The sequence below is a fragment of the Drosophila ficusphila genome, unplaced genomic scaffold (assembly GCF_018152265.1).
Source record: "Drosophila ficusphila isolate 14025-0441.05 unplaced genomic scaffold, ASM1815226v1 contig_197, whole genome shotgun sequence".
Lineage (NCBI taxonomy): Eukaryota > Metazoa > Arthropoda > Insecta > Diptera > Drosophilidae > Drosophila > Drosophila ficusphila.
This window is the reverse complement of record NW_025064091.1, coordinates 3427515-3443790: the sequence shown is the minus strand read 5'-3', so window position 1 is coordinate 3443790 and position 16276 is coordinate 3427515. Positions and strand designations below refer to the sequence as shown.

Sequence of the window (16276 nt, the reverse complement as noted above, 5' to 3'; positions counted from 1 at the left end):
ACAGATTTCGAGGCTTCGATTTCAGGACAAGCGAGTGCAAAGCTCGAGAAGTCTATTGCATAATTAGACACTTGATGGGCAGGCTAACCCCCTCACAATCCTTTCTCCAGTTTAACTTAATTTTTTTCTTGGCTTTCAAGGCAGTCGCCCATTTAAATGGATAATTTTTTAATTTGCGTGTGTTTGTTTGTTTTTTTTTTTTTGAAAGGGGGAAGTACGCCAGTTATTTATAGACCCCAGTTCAACCCCTAAAAGGCGGCAATCGACCGCTTCCGGCTGCCTTTATTCCCATTAATTATGTTCTATTTTTGTTTGTCGTCGTTTGCCGCTTGCGTATTAATAAGGCAAACGCGTCTACTTTAAATAGTTGCCATCAAATGAGGTCGCCGCTGGGAAATCTATTGATTTTGCGTCTCAGGATTCCGTGTTGCGACGAATAACAAGGCAGCCGCGCTTCGAATTATTTATTATTTATGAACTCAACAATAGATACTTCATTACCCACTTAATACCTGGCAACCAGTCAGCCAAAGAAGCCGCGAGTTAAATACTACATATACCACCTCACGAAAACACACACAAAAGGACGAACTAATTTTTGCACCCTACTTTGTGGGCGAGCGTTAACCAAACACTGAAGTTAGTTTTCAAATTTGTAATGGAGTGAAAGTACAACACGTCGCTTTCGCCCCGCTTTCTTCTGCTTTTGTCCCTGCTTTTGAGATGTGTGAAAATTTCACTTGGCGCACAGCTGAGTAAACGCATAAATGCCTTCGTGGGTGGTGGCGTGTGTGTGTATGTTACTGTGTGTGTGTGTGTGAGTGTGTCCTTTCAACCACCCATTAACCCCACCCTTTGTCCCTTTATTCGCTGGGCGTTGGCATTGTATTTTGATTGCAGCGCGTTTGCTATTTCAGTCCAACTCGCTCTATTCTTATTTTTCAGTTGCATATTTTATTAACTTTTCTTTTGCAACAGCGAAATATAAATATCCCTTTTTCTTTCCCCCCTCTCTATGTGTGTGTGTGTGTATTATTTAAATAAAAAATGTTTTAATTCCATTTTAATTTCCATATTTCTATTCGCCCGTTACAAAAATATTTTCATTGTTGATTTGCTGGTTTTTCTCCTCCGACAAAAAAATATATCTCTGAAATGCGGTGTGCCTGAAATTAAATGCTATGCTGGAATCTATTCCCCCCGTCCCAAAAGGGAACCAGAAAGAAAAAAACAAACATGGGCCAAGGACCTTCACCCCACCTGAGCCAAGGGCACAATTCGAGGGGAGTGGCAAGGGGAAGGGGGAGGGGCAGGAAAAGCAGGGAGGTTTGAAAACAGGGTGCTATCCAAACAGGACGCCCTGCAGCTGTTTATTTGTCAGACTCTAAATGATTTTTAATAGCGCAATTGAAAGAGTCGCCAAGTCGACTCAAGTCACTGCCCGCGGCTCGAATGCAGGTGGATGGTGGATGGTGGATGGTGGATGGGCAGGATTCCCGGTCGATTTTGGGACCCCAAAGAGATGGGGGCAACGTCTTTGAATACCCCGTGCACTCACATGGTGTGCGGGTATGCTGTGTGTGGGCTTCTATCAATGGAATAAGAGTTTGGGTTCTATTTATTGTTTTAAGTGGAATATAATTGTGTTTAATTAATAATGAAAACCATTAAACGGTTGTATGTTATTTGATTCAATCAAATTGGAAAGTCATTAATTATTATTGCCTATTTTATTATTATTTAGCACACCGTTTAAGGGGATTTTCTGTAACATTAGAAATATTTATATTTAAAGTATCACATTTCACTGAGATTTTAAACATTCAGTGATTTTTGTGACGCCCCTCTGAGAAGTTAAGACTTGCTTGATTGATTAATCGCTTTCAGTGTATTGGAGAGCACATCATTATAATAAAGTTTTCAAGAATGAAGCTCAAAAAGAGGAGAAAGCCATCAAAATCAATACGGGCCAATTGAGCAACTAACAAGCTGCGCAATAACAATTTGTGGGCTCCATCATCTCGGGTGCAAAGAAAGCGGGTATCTTGAGGTCGAAACTCTGGGATACTTCTTAAGCTCACTTGTTCTGCTCGTTGTTGTCGTTGTCGTTGTCGTTGTTGTTAGCACTCGTCCTGTGTTTGTCCTTGAATATGAAATGGAAAACTCAATGGCGCAGGCAAACAAGCCAGCCAGCAAACAAGCAGACGAACAGCAGTCCGCTGGGGGGCAACTCTGGCAATGCGGAGCAGGATTGGATGGAGCAATAAGGATGCGAAGGAGCACCACCAGTAGCAGCAGCAGCTGCAGAATAGCAGACAGGACACACCTCAGGGTTGTCAGGTTGCCGTCGTTGTCGTCGCCATTTCTGCCGTTCCCATTGATGTTGCCTGTTATCGTTGTCGCATTGTTTTTAGCTCTGAATGGCGGCGAGCTCCTCGAAGCTCGAAGCTCGAAGAAGGAGCTGTGTGTCTTTGGAGCCATGTCCTGGCCCAGTCAACCGGACGACCAAGTGGCTGTCACGAGCTGGAAATGTCCCTCCAGCACAAGGATACATTATGATACATCCCAGGTCCGTCGAGCGGTATCGATAACATGAAACAAACAAATAATCGAGGACGACGTCTTCACGCTTTCAGCTCTTAATGTGGGCCAACTTGTTGGGTGGTTCTTGTGCAGACAACCATAACGCTGCCTTAAATGCAATTGGCATTAAAAAAATATGAACAACAAGTGTGGAGTGCAGAGGGTTAAATACCGCCTCTTCATGGCAAACTATAGAAAGAATATAAATAATACATATCAATTTAATTTCAAATATTATTTATTTACTCGGTTAATGGCTCTGATAATAATTAATTACTTTATTTGCCGCTCATTTTATTATTTGTTTTTGGGAGGAAGCTGAAGCGCTTATTTATGTCCTAACATGCAATTAAATTGGTTGCATTTTATTCAAATATAATAAAGTGAGTTTATTTATACAGTTTAATTAAAAAAAGTTGTCAAAAAGTGATAAACTTTTTTTGCAACCCAGGGTCAAGTTGTTTTATATTATAATTAAACTAAAATATGGTCCCGTTTGAGACACAAAGCTGAATTGCTGGAAGGTTAATGCTAAATGAATTTAAATGTGAAAACATAAAAGCGTTTGTTAAATGAAAATTTTGAAAAGTACAGGTTACGATTGGAATTTGTAATTTTATAACTATATTTGAGTACCAACAATGTTTTATATTAGCATAAATTGTCAGCTTTTCTAGCAAAGTATGCTTTGAAGCTTTTAAATCTTCTAAATAATAATTCATAAATATCGCAATGCTTGCATATATTTATTCGAAACGAGGGATCTGTCGAAAACCCATCGACATATCGACTAAGTCGCATCTTAGCACTTGTCTTATCCATTTACATTTTACCCCTAAGCACTTAGTCATCGCTTTCCCCTTGATTGCACACTCCTACACTCCTACACACACACACATACATATACACAGCTCTTGGGGTGAGGATTTTCCATCATCACTTTCCGCGGGCACTTTTCCGCACTCTAATGAGCTTTGAAGAACGATGGGGTGCGTTGTGATTGTGCGACAATCCCCCCTCCTTCCCTTTCCCATCCAAAAAAAAAAAAAAAAAAAATACGGATGAATGATGAATTTCAATTGATTGTCCCTGCATTTGGCCAACGCATCAAAATTAAATCTACGTAAATAGCGGAGATACAAGAAATTATCCAACTCAAAAGGAGGAGCCTGGAAATTGGCATTCTGGATTAAGACGCATCGCGACAATCAGCTGAAATGAACATTATTTTTTTTCTTAAGTTTTTTTTTTTTGGCTAGACAAAAGCAGCTGGTTTGATTGATTGATAGATGATTGGCAAGTCTGATTGATGCCTCTGCCCGTTTCGGTTTGATTGACAAGTCGCGCGGGGATTCTTGGAAAGGGAATCGTGGCTCAAAAGACCGGCTGACTGAATAGCGAATAGTGAAGACCCACGAGTGTCTAGACACATAAGCCAGCCGCCTGAGCCTCCGACCAAGGCTAAGGTGAATGAGTTGCACGATTGAGGGCCAGAAGCAGCAAGAAAGGCGAAGAAAGTGGAGAGCCAAGAAGGAAAGTCGGCGAAAATTCGGGGTGGCATTGTGACGGAGTCGCAATTTGCAGCCGGCAAATGGTTTGTTTGAACACCGCTAAGTGCTGCGAGGGCCCCACAAATAAGTCTTTGGCTTTCATGGCCGAGACAGCAGCCACTGTTCTGGCGACAAATAGACTTGGCCAAAACACCATGCAAACAGCCAGGCCATCGCGAAGGGCTGGGGTTCGTTCCCCACAAGAGTTAAGCGGGCAAAATTAACCCGAGAATGTTCTCCGGCACAACTGCCATTCGATATCCATTTCCCAGGAAAAAGGTTAACAGACTTGCTTAACCCGCAGCCACTAACATGCATTTGTTTACCATTTGTATCTGGCTGTCAGTAGTTTGGCAGCTTATAACAGATTATTTCCCTTACCTTGGTCAAAGCATCGATTGTTTTCTAAAGAAAATCAATATTAAGTGTTTTTGGTTAAAATAGGCATTTTCCATGAAGTCTGTTTGCTCTAAATCAGCTAAAAGCAGTCCTACAGTCAATTGTCGCCCCGTTTTTTACAGCTGACAGCCTATATAACTTTTTTTTGGTTAGTTCCAGAAAATGTATTCTTCGGCCAATTTTCGCATTTTTGGTAAGGGGTAGAGTTACGTTTTTTTTTTTTGCAGAAATTTTGAAAAAATAAAATGTTCTAGCTTTGAATGCCAATTGATTGGGAATCTTTTTAGGAGTCCAACGAGGTATGCCATTCCATATTCCGACCATTTTTTCACTTTTTAAGGCTAACATACTGATTTTTTGGCCGAAAAATAACGATTTCCGATTCTCACATTTTTTTAAATTTTTTGGAAAAATTTTGAAAATATAAAATTTTCTAGATTTAAATAACAATTGATCAGAAATTTTGTTACGAGTTCGGCAAAGACGTGGCATTCCATATTCTGAAAAATATTTCCCTCTGTTTTGGACAAAAAGATCTTCGGACATGCATACATAAATAAAGGGGGCACTGAGCTGTTTTATTTAACGGAATTAGAGGATCTTTGGCAGACCAAGGAGGGACTTATGCTAAATTGAACTTAAAGATCGATTATTCTTCATCTTTGGGTTCTGTACCGCTTAGATAAGGGAATTGTGGGGCAAAGAACCGAATAAAAGAGAGATTTGCCGGCGGAGCGGAGTGACTGCCACTTCATGACTAGGCGTTCCCCGAGAAATGCGAAATTCTTGTGCAAATCCGGCGAATAATCGTATTACACGACCGACCATCTTTGGGACAGACACACTCGTAGATAAACTCGCTTGTTTGTGGCAAAGACAAACACAATCTCACATCAAAAAAAAAAAAAAAAAAAAAAAAAAAAAAAGAAATGAAACGAAATGAATGGAAAGAAAAGGAAAGGGGGAAGGCTGCCACCAAAAATAAAATAAAAATGAAAATAAAAATAAGAAGGGAAAATAAATAATAAAAAGTGGGGAAAGGCAGCTGGGCAAACAAAACGGAAAACGATGCCCCGACGCGAAGGAAAATCGCTAAAGGCCTGTGGCAATTACCACATGCAGGCCCTTCTCGCTCTCGTTTTTGGCTTCCCCTCTCCCCGGCTTCCCTTTCCCCGGCTTCCCCTTTTCTCCGGCACTTTCTCCCCCGCGTAATGGCAGGCAAAAGTGTTGAAAAAAATGCTTTAAAACGAAATGAAAGCGGGAAAGGGAAGGGGGAAGGAGAAGGGGGGAATTGGGGAAGCTTTTGCAATGGAAGAGGCCACACTAACAAAGCCAATCCCGTTTTTGAGAATGTTTTGGGCCAAAAGCAAAACCGATGACAACTCGTAAAGGACATTCCGCCATTCTATATGTGTGTGTGTGTGTGTGTGTGTGTGAGTGCGGGTATTAGTGCGTCCTTGCAGATTGGAACACTTGTTAAGTCATACGCTCGATTCGGTCGTAACAAGCCACAGAAACAGAAAACGGGGAAGCCCACTCAGTTGCCCAATCTGCACGACTTCTCAGGTTCTCAGGACCTCGTCCTTTTCCCTCGCCCCATTGCGTTTCAAGTGTTAATTTGAGATCCCTGTGGCATAACCAGCGCACATCCACACTCGCACACACACTCACTAGCTCGCACACCCTTGGCTTTCTTCCTACATCCTGGAGGTGCATATGTGCGCCTCCATTGTAAGGATTGCCAAGGAAGAGAAAGCAACGCAAAGAAACGAAACGAATCGAAACGAAACGAACCGAAGATGTTGAGTCAACTAGAGCCCAGAGTTGATTCCTTTTGCCGAGCAAACGCCTGTCAACGCTTCGATTGCCACAGCCAACACCCTCAACCTCTCAACCCCTCGAACCCCTGAAACCCCTGAAACCCCTCAAACCCATCAACCCATCCACCCACTTCTCGCATCCTTTTGTTCCGAGGACCCTCGAGTGCTCCATCACTCCTCCGCCTTCCAATCGAACGGACTCCTCCCTCGGATCGAGTGTCTATCTTATTCTGTGTTTGAAGTAGCTTAAAAGCTTCAAATTTTCATCGACATGATTTGACCACGTTGCCATTAAGTATGGAACACCCCTCAGGATCCAATGAGTTCTGCCAAGTGTTGGCTGTAATTAGGTAATATAATATATATATATATATATATATATATATATTGAAGTTATTGTGATGACCAATTGGGATAAGTGCTGGCCACAAGTCGAGAGTGGAGTTCCGGATTGTTGTTGTTTCTGATGGCTGATGGCTGATGGCTGATGGCTGAGGTCCTTCGATAGTGTTGGACTAGGAGCGCTGTACTCCTGCCAATGATAAGTAATCGATACCGGGTTGTGTTTTGATTAAATAGTGCCTGGTGCTGGCTTTGTTCTAGTTCGGTTGGCAAATCAATGCGATGGGCATAATAAGGTATTGCAATTGAACATAGGAACTCCATTGTGTAGAGCTCAAATCCATGTTGTGTGCAGCTTTTTGATTTTTTGTTTATTTGCAATATTATTTCAGTACTACCCAGCATTTGAATAGAATTTTCATTCAGAAAATAAAACAAAAATCGAAGAAATAAGAATTGTAATTATAGAAAACATTTACAAAAATTGGCAAAAAACGTTTTCTAACAAAAAAATTGTATACTTTCTATTTCCAAAACAATATTCTCATAATAAAACATATATCGAAATGTTTTTAGAAGTATTCCTATTCAATTCAGAATTTAATTGCTATTTTTTAGTCTTTTTGGAGTGCACCAAAACAAGTTTATCATGTTATTCTTTCATTTTGGTGAAATACCAAACAATTTTCATTTTCTTTTGTAATGCCAAAATCTCGTGGAATTCTATTCAACAACTTTGTGTTAGAGAGCCAGCGATGTAAAATAGTTACGTGCATTAAATGCTCACCTATTGCATATTCCAATGAAACACTAAACCCGCTTATAACACAGAATTCATCGGCTTGAATGACAGAGCAATCCGTAATGAGCCCTGCGAATAACCCCGTTGGGCTTTTCTCGTCAGATTAAACGATTTTCAAGGTTGATCCGAGAGTTTTTCAATGACACTGCAGTACAGTATTACCTGGAAATCAGCACCTGGTGAGGAAGGTGGGGGGGGGAATCTTTAAGCTGTCGTCGTGGCAAAATGTTCGCAATCCTGTTGGCGGGCGCGCAGTCTCATGACAAACGTTTGTCAACATTCTTTAAATTGAATTTCAATGGATTTTCCTTTCGCTTGTCAACGCACGCAAACAATGGCGCACATTTTGGGATTACCATCCCTGTGTGTGTGTTTATGTGTGTGTGTGTGTGTGGGGTGTGAATAGGTGTGGGTGTTCTCAAAAAGGTCACGGGTTTACAAGGGTTAGGCATCTGCCGTTGCCCCAATCGCCGCTTTTCAGCCACCTTCGGTTGACATCCGAGCCGGCAAACACAGAGATCTCACGCAATGGCTCCCCTTTTTCACCTGGAGCTCACCTGGCGCGCCTAACACTGCACTCAAAGAAATAGCTTCTTGAAAATTAAGTAGTGAAAGGGGAATATTTTGGGGAATAATCCCCATGGGTTTCAAATTGAAAGTAAAGGTGGCAAAGCAAAGTATTAGAATTTTGCTAGCTAATGGTTTAGATTTCCTTCAAGGATTTCCTCTTATGGATTTCAATGTCTTTCAATTTTTTCTCTGAGTGTTGCTGCATAATCCTTCGTCTGACTTTGTTTCGGTCAGTGAGTGTGAGTTGCTCCTAGTTTTTTTTTTTTTGCTGTTTCGCTGGTGCTGCTCGCTCGCGATATTGTTTTGTATAACGGAATACACTTTGAAGTGCATTAGCGCGTAATTGATTGAATTGAAGTTCCAGTTTCAGTTTCAGTTCCAGTTTCAGTGGGTGACACGCACACACATCTACATACAACCCATAACCAGGCTAACACACACACACACACGCACACACACCAATACAGAGAAAGAGCCACGGAACGGCCATTTTCGTTTATGGCACATTTTGTATGTGCGTCGCATGGTAAAACAGCTTGTTTGGCGACCAAAGCGAAACAGGCACGGAATTTAAATTATGTGAAGCGAGCGAGCGGAGAAAGAGGGGGTTAAAGGAGAGTTTTGGCTCGGCATCGGCAACAAAGCGTTAACATTAAACGCCGTTTGCTGTTGTTATTCAACTTGACGCTTTAGTGGATGGCTAAAATGTCAAAGGCAGAAAAAGAGAAACGAGAACTTGGCAAGGTCCTGCTGCCCGTGCCACGCCCCCCTCCTCCGCCTCCACCCCATTTTTTCCCCCCCTCAACCATTTCGATTTAGCCTCGATTTTTGCATCGACATTGAGCACTGACAGCGGACCACAAATCAATCATTTAGCGAAACTTAATGGAGTCCCCAACCGAAAAATAAAACAATTTCTAAAGTGGAAAATATTTAAGATTTTAAGGTAAATTTGAAAAGTAATCTAATGTTAACCTGCTCGTTAAATAAAATGAATTCCCCGAAAACATATTTCGCAATACTAAATGGAACTCTAAGCTTGACAATCTATTATTAACCAGCCTCGAAGCCATTCAATATTTGATTTATTTTTAAATTTGATTAAGAAAAGAGGTTTGCAGCCATGTTGGACAAACAAAATCATTCATTGCTCTCAGCATTCAAGACTCCTTTTTTTTATTTCGTACAAGAGAAACCAAATGCAAATGAAAACAATTTCAATTTAGCTTTGAAATTACCCGAAGCACTACATGCTAAATAAAGGCCTTTGGCCTCAATTCAAACCTTGTGCAAACAAAACCTCCGGGCACTTTACACCATTGCTCTTCACCTGGGAAAATCTTTAGATTTATCAGTGGAATTTCTACCATTTAACGCATTTTTATGTTTTTTTTTTATGTTTAACCAATTCGCATTCCCTAGGATTTGGTGCAAATCCCCACAAATCGCCGCAAATTGGCCACATAGCCACACAGGCTCACATGGATTGCTTAAGGGGGGAAATACAATTAGACATTTTTTTTTTTTCGAAAAATTTTTTTTTGGCTTAATGTACTCCAAATATATCTGGGAGTAAGCCTTTAAAAGCATAAAGCCGTCCGGTACTTATTTTCAGAGTTATACGCAATTTAGTGAGGGTGTGTCATATGGCGGACATGCACAAAAGTAAACTTTAAACGCTTCTCCTGAAAAGTCGTGTTTTCAAAGTCGCCGTGCAATGTACAGGTCAGAGATTTTATTTTAATCGAATGCGGTTTTTTGCATTATGTTTGAAATTAAATTCTCCACACCATGAATATAACGGTTTTTCATATTTGTTTGTTATAACATGTTTTTTTTTACAATCAAACTCAAAAAAAAATCGTTATTTTTGAAATTTTTTTTTAACCTAAAATTTTATAATGGAAAAATAATTTTTTTTAAATATGGTTTAATTCATGGTGTGCGCTGTACCTTTAAGTTTAAAGCCCAGTTGCTGTTTTTTGTTTAAGTCGTGATCCTGGACCTGGAGACTGCACGGCGCAAAGTCCTTCCCTAAAAACACGACTCCACATTATTGATCATAAATGGGCTTAATTACAATATTTTTCAAAAAAACTTGACTGATTTTTATTGCTCAATAATTACCCAATAACATGCAAAAAGAATCACTTAGATTCATTTAATACTCTACTTGCAATCCACTCCCAAAGATAGCCCTCATTTCAGGCCTTCTAGTTGTATTTCCCCCTTAAGTAATTAAATGGTTGAGTTATGTGCTCCAGTACCTACTCTATGCTCGTGTATATTTGCACAGTGAATACTGCACACAGAAGGCCCGAAAGCAAAAGTCAGCGGTCATGCATAATGGCTTGAGTTGAAAATATACAAAAAATTACAAAAAAAAAAAAAAAAAAAAACATGAGAGAAAGAGATGAAATGAACTGCAACAGTTTCCAGAGAATAAATAAATAAACAAACTTCATAACAATTTCCACTCGGGCTGAGATTGAAAATCGATCGATGTGGTTGATTGAGTGGTCGAATGGGGTTTTGTGGGCCTGTCATCAAATCTGAATATTTTACCAGTTTATCATTTCCACTTTTTTTCGGGGGGCGGGGAGGCGGTGAAAAAGAGGGAGGGGAGGCACCAAAAATACACACACACACACACACACTCTATATGATGTAGACAAAGGCTGGGCAAAACCTAAATATAAATAATTAAGGTAATTCCTTTTCCTGGAATTGCGAGTTTGTCTTTGGCGAAGGACTCTTAAAATGTCATCAGCAAGGTGAAATGAGCAGTGCAAGCGTATCGGATGGCGCACTGGAAAAACCCCAAGCAAACTCAATTAAAAACATATTGATGATGATGGCGAGGCGAAAAGGGCGAACGAAAGGGGTTTTCCATCGCAGAAAATGTGTGCATTTCTGTTTTACGTGGTCGAGCATTGAATATAAGATGGCAAAATGGGGGCATGACTGCTGGAGAAAGTACTCGGTTCATCCGAACATATGCTCGATTGTATTATTTATAACTGAGTAGATTGCTGTTGCCTCGCGCCATATGGCGATGCTCAAGCATCGAAATCTGAAGAGGGGAAAGAGTGGGTCAGAGACTGGCTGGACTGGAATGCAAAGTTGATAATAATTAGATTGATTACAGTGGTCGGTGGCCAGGATGTTCCGTTTACTGTGCTCAGCAAAGAGGATTACCATATGAACCATATGAAGCAGCTGAACAAGGGAGATACTCACTGAGAACTGCTCATGCACATCCTTCTGCCCATATGCACAGTATTTACTACGGCACAGATTCCAGACAAAACATAAAGTTCCTCAAAAAGTTTGGTGTCAGAAATTGTGTTAATATTTTACATGCAAGTTTTTGGTTTTAACAACTATTTTATTTGAGCGACAGGCGACGCAGTGCATCCTTGAGTTAGATTTGATTAGGTCCTCTTAATTGAGGCAAAGTAAATTGCCTTTTCCGAAGATGTACTTGTATGTAGTTGCAAATTGAGTTTTAAAACTGGCTTACTCGTGTCAGTCAAATAAAGTGATGGAAATAATTAATATTCAATGCAGTTCTTACTTATTGTGATTCCTCATTCAGTGTTTAAGGATCAAAAGTATTATTGGTTATTATTTTCGGAAAGTGATATCCTTGAAAAATATTTTCGCTTTGAAGAAGCAAACATTTGCTTTAAAATTATTTTTTTTTTTATCCCTAAACCAAATGGAAAATTTGTTTGATGAACAAGAGGTGATTGGGGTTACTGCCTGTCGAAAGCTATATGTTTTCTTTGATATAAAACAAACATTTGCTATTCGTTTTTATTTGACCTTTGAAACGATTCACAACTGGGTTGCCTTCTCTGAAATAATTTGAGTTGCAGCCACTCACATTTTGTTTACTCAAAGGTAAATGTGGACTCCCTTTCAAACTTTAAAGTGTTTGGTTATTTTTTGCTGGTGCTGAATATCCTTTAAGGAATTCTGAACTCGCATCCTGATCGAGCGACCTCCCGAATGACCTCCGGCTGAAATGCAATGGCATTCGAGGGTCGCGACTGACATCGGAGGACATCGTAGGATGTCATGGAGTCAGGAGCAGGCGCCATGGCAAGTGATGCGTGCGGTAAATGCCGCTGCAAGGACCTCCATTCATCCTTTCCCTCCCAGTTGCGCACGTCCTGTTGCGCGACCACTTTTGCAGCACTGGCCGCGTATTTTTTTTTATTTCATTTGGTTTTTTGTTTTTTTCTTTGTCAGCCTGCAAAGGCATTGGGCTTCAGACACGGGCCGCCATCGCTCGTTACAAATCATTTTAATGCGGTTACACACCGCCACTGAAAATGGCCCACCACTCGGCGGCGACCAACCCATCCTGCTGGCTTTTAGCGCTGGCAGGACCTTTCCGTAGCCTCAGCCTCAGCCGCTGCCGTAGCCCACAACCGCCCACAACCGCATCATGTAAATAAAAATTATGAAAAGTTGTCGCGGCAGCGCGTGGCAAAATTCCACATAAGTATGCATTTAAAAATAATTTATGGCAAACGAGAAGGAATGAATCAGCGAAGGATGCGCGCCGAAGCGGAGGAGTTTCCCTTAAATGGACAGAGGACATAGGACACTGAACGTTGGCCGAGGGACGCAGGACATGGGAAGTGGGAAACGGGATGCGGGAGGCGGGAGGCGGAATGCGGGAGGCAGGACACTGAACGCAGGACACGGGACAAAGTGCGCTTAATGAGGCTCAACGCAACAACATGCCGCAATACGATGATGGGCGGTAGAAAGGACGTGCCGTTTAAAAACACAATGCAAAAGCCTTAGCATTTACATCTGGTGTCCGCTTATTTCATTTCTCCTCGCTTTTCTCTTCTGGTTTTTTTTTTTTACGCTTATTTCACTTTTTTTTTTTTTTTTAATAATTTCCAGCACTTAAAGCCAAAGTCTGTCAACCGGTGTGTGCGGGAGCCATGGGCTTCTGCGGTCCATCAGGATCAACGTTTTGGGATTAATTAATGATGCCGAACGTCCGTTTGTCCGCTGTCCGTTGTCCGTTGTCCGTTTGCCCGCTGTCCGTTCAAGCTGCTCCCAGCAATGTGGACAGTATGAAAAATGCGCATAAAATATGAGCGTAAAATATTTATAAAACCCCACTACACATGCGTGTGTCCAGTAACGTTGACTGTCATTGCAGTTTGTGGCTGCTGTTTTTTTTTTCGCTTCTCCTCTTTCTTTTTTTTTTTTTTTTGTTAAATATATATGGCCGCTCTTTAAGCGGCTCCCGGTTCTCGGTTGGGCAGGAGTTGCTGCTATTATCCTGGCTGGTGTGTGTCCTGCCAACGTCCGTGGCCTAAAGCCGGCAGCGTAGAAATTACATTACATTTTACAAGCGACAAGGGGCTTTCTCGGGCCAACAACAAACAACTTGGGGCCAAAAGGCGGCGAAAATTGCGGGAAAGGGGAGGGGAAGGCGGGAGGGAAAGCGGTTGGGAAAGCGGGAGGCGTTCAGTTTCGCTTCGTTCGTCTGGATGGCAGCATAAAAATTTAAAATATTAACATAAATTTTTACAATGAGGCAACAATTTCAGCCTGTTTGCTGCCATCCAGCGAGGAGAAGAAGAAGAAGATGGACGACAACGACAACGACGAATAAGTGGGCGGACAATGACAGAGTGGGCGTGGCAGTACGCCTTGTGCTTCGCTGATGGTGTTAAATATTTTGTAATAAGCACAATAAACCAAGGCAAAACAACAAGCTCGAAATTTATTCACAGCAAGTCATGAACATACATAAATACATACATATATACATACTTACAAGAATACACACACACACACACACACACACACACACAGAGAGAAATTGAGTGTCCGTTGCGCCAGACTGCCTGATAATGGTTCAATTATTTTTCCGCCCTATTTAACTGCAAGTAAAACGGAAGAAGGAGGGGGAAAACGGGAAAGCTTGGGAAGTGTGGAATGGGGGGATCGAGGGGGGACTGGACACCCCTTAACATTCAGCCACAATGGCCAGCCAACCTCAACGCTCCCGGATATGTTGGACAATTTTCCGGCCATAGACGAGAGGAGACGTGTGCAGCAACACATTTGCCACCTTCACAACGGATGGACGAACGGACAAGCGGACAAACGGACATACGGACGTACGGACATACGGACAAACGGACATACGGACAAACGGACGGATGAACGGACGGAGCCCTCGTTGGATTTGCCAACCGCAAAAATTTGTCACACGTCATATATATAGATATATATATCTGGGTGGATATATAGAGAGGGCCACGCCCCCTTTTCCCTTTCCCTTCGTTGAGGGCAACGGTCGAAGGGCCACCGCCCACAACCGCCGACCGAGTGGAACAAAGCGCTTTATATGCGCCATTGTCAGCCCGTTAAATGCGACTCAATTGGTTTGCCACTGTTCACCGTTCAGGTCCCTCCAAAGGATATGTTACAAGTGGACTTTGTTTCGGATTGGGAGGGGGAAAAGGAACTGAGGGGCAGTTCCTGATTGACCTTTCCAACAAAAAGCTGGACGGTTAGGCGGTCGACTACTACGTAATGCATGTGCCCATCCACTTTGACAGGCGTCAACTTCACAACTCGGACTAATTATCAAATTATTAATGATGTTGATGGGCAATTGAACGCGTAGGTGTTGGTTGTTGCTGTCCAGGACACCACTAGGCATCCAAAGGAAGAGGGAAGGAGGAGATGGTGAACTTAGAGGGGGTTCTGATGACCCACTTGGTTGGTTTGGCAGCGGCGAAATTGCAAATGATTTTGAAACGCCCGGGCATTTAACATTAATTAACATTAATATAGCCATCCTGGCACGCTGAGTGGGCGAGCAGGACTCGATAGCAAGGACGATGTCCTCGCAACAAGCAGTCGGGACCCCCAGGATGCGGATGCCAATGCGGATGAGGAGACTCTTGCCTCAAGACTCAAGACTCAAAACGCAAGACGCGAAACTCCAGGACTCGAGGCTCGCCGAAGGTCCTAATAACTCAGTTAAACAGCTTATGGGCAATTTAGGTGCCGCAAAACGGACGAACTTGCTCCTCCTTCTCCTTCCTTGCTTCTCCATTCCCCCCTTGATCCTCCGCCTTGGCCTTCCCCTTCTCCATCTCATCCATCCGCCATCCGCTTTCGTTTCCTGTGTGCACTTTTCGAAATTCTTTTGCGGATACAGAAATTTAATTTCCTTTGTAGCATTTTTATTGCTATTTATTATTATGATTATTATGTAGCACTATAGACATTTTGTCGGCGCCCCTTGTTTGCCGGACTCGATTCCCCAGCCATTCACGCCGGGTCGTTATGATGGTCATAAATTTGTTTGCTCGCCCCGCTCATTGTGCTCCAATGTCGATGCTTCGATGCTTCGATGGTGCGATGGTGCGATGGTCCGATGGTCGATGCTCGATGGCGAGAAGGGTTCGTTCGATATGCAAACAACAATATTTGCGCAAATTGTTTGGATCCCCGCCCGGGGGCTGTAAATTTGATGCCCACTGTTGCTTCGCCTGATTATGTTGGGCATTGTGTGTCCAACTGCTTGTAAAACTATAAAGTTTCATGATTTATTTGAATTCGGCACCCGAGCCATGGCAAAATTGCTCACTCCCCAGCCAGTCTGGCAAAAATGAGAGCCAATCTTTAAGCTTTCTGCCAACCGATCCAGTTGCATAATATTTTTATGGTTTTAATCAAGGCCCACATAATCCATAGCACACCGATTTAAAAGTTGCATACCTACAATATAAATAATGCTAATAATAATTTCTAAAATTGCTAACCCAACATTACACCTCTAGAGCCCTTAACTTTACCAACTTTAATCCTTTTCAAAAGTTGCACACCTTATTGAGATTGTGGGGTAATTTTATGAAAGTCTGCTCCTTATCTTGTTTTTAAAGCAAAGTAAATTATTCCGACTGAATATTTTGTAGATATTTTTGTTATGCTGCCTGCTTTTTATGAATAATACAAAATGTTTTATGATAAACACGCTTAATATGTAGATATATGTTAAAGAAGACGAGATATTTCAATGTCATGTTGAGCAAGTGCAAAAGAGTATTGCTCGTGCTCGGAAAAGTTTATAGGATTTTCCCAGGGATTTTCCAAGTGTTGTTGTCTCTCGCCGGCGGCTGTTAAGCTGGGCGCGTGATTGTGAATCCGAATCT

General features: G+C 41.9%; 1 protein-coding gene across 5 annotated transcripts in view; it reads left to right on the top strand.

Annotated features, from left to right (window-relative positions):
* The window catches only part of LOC108097630 (zwei Ig domain protein zig-8), a 157003-nt gene that overhangs the window by 21361 nt on the left and 119366 nt on the right, over positions 1-16276 (top strand). The window lies entirely within an intron of this gene.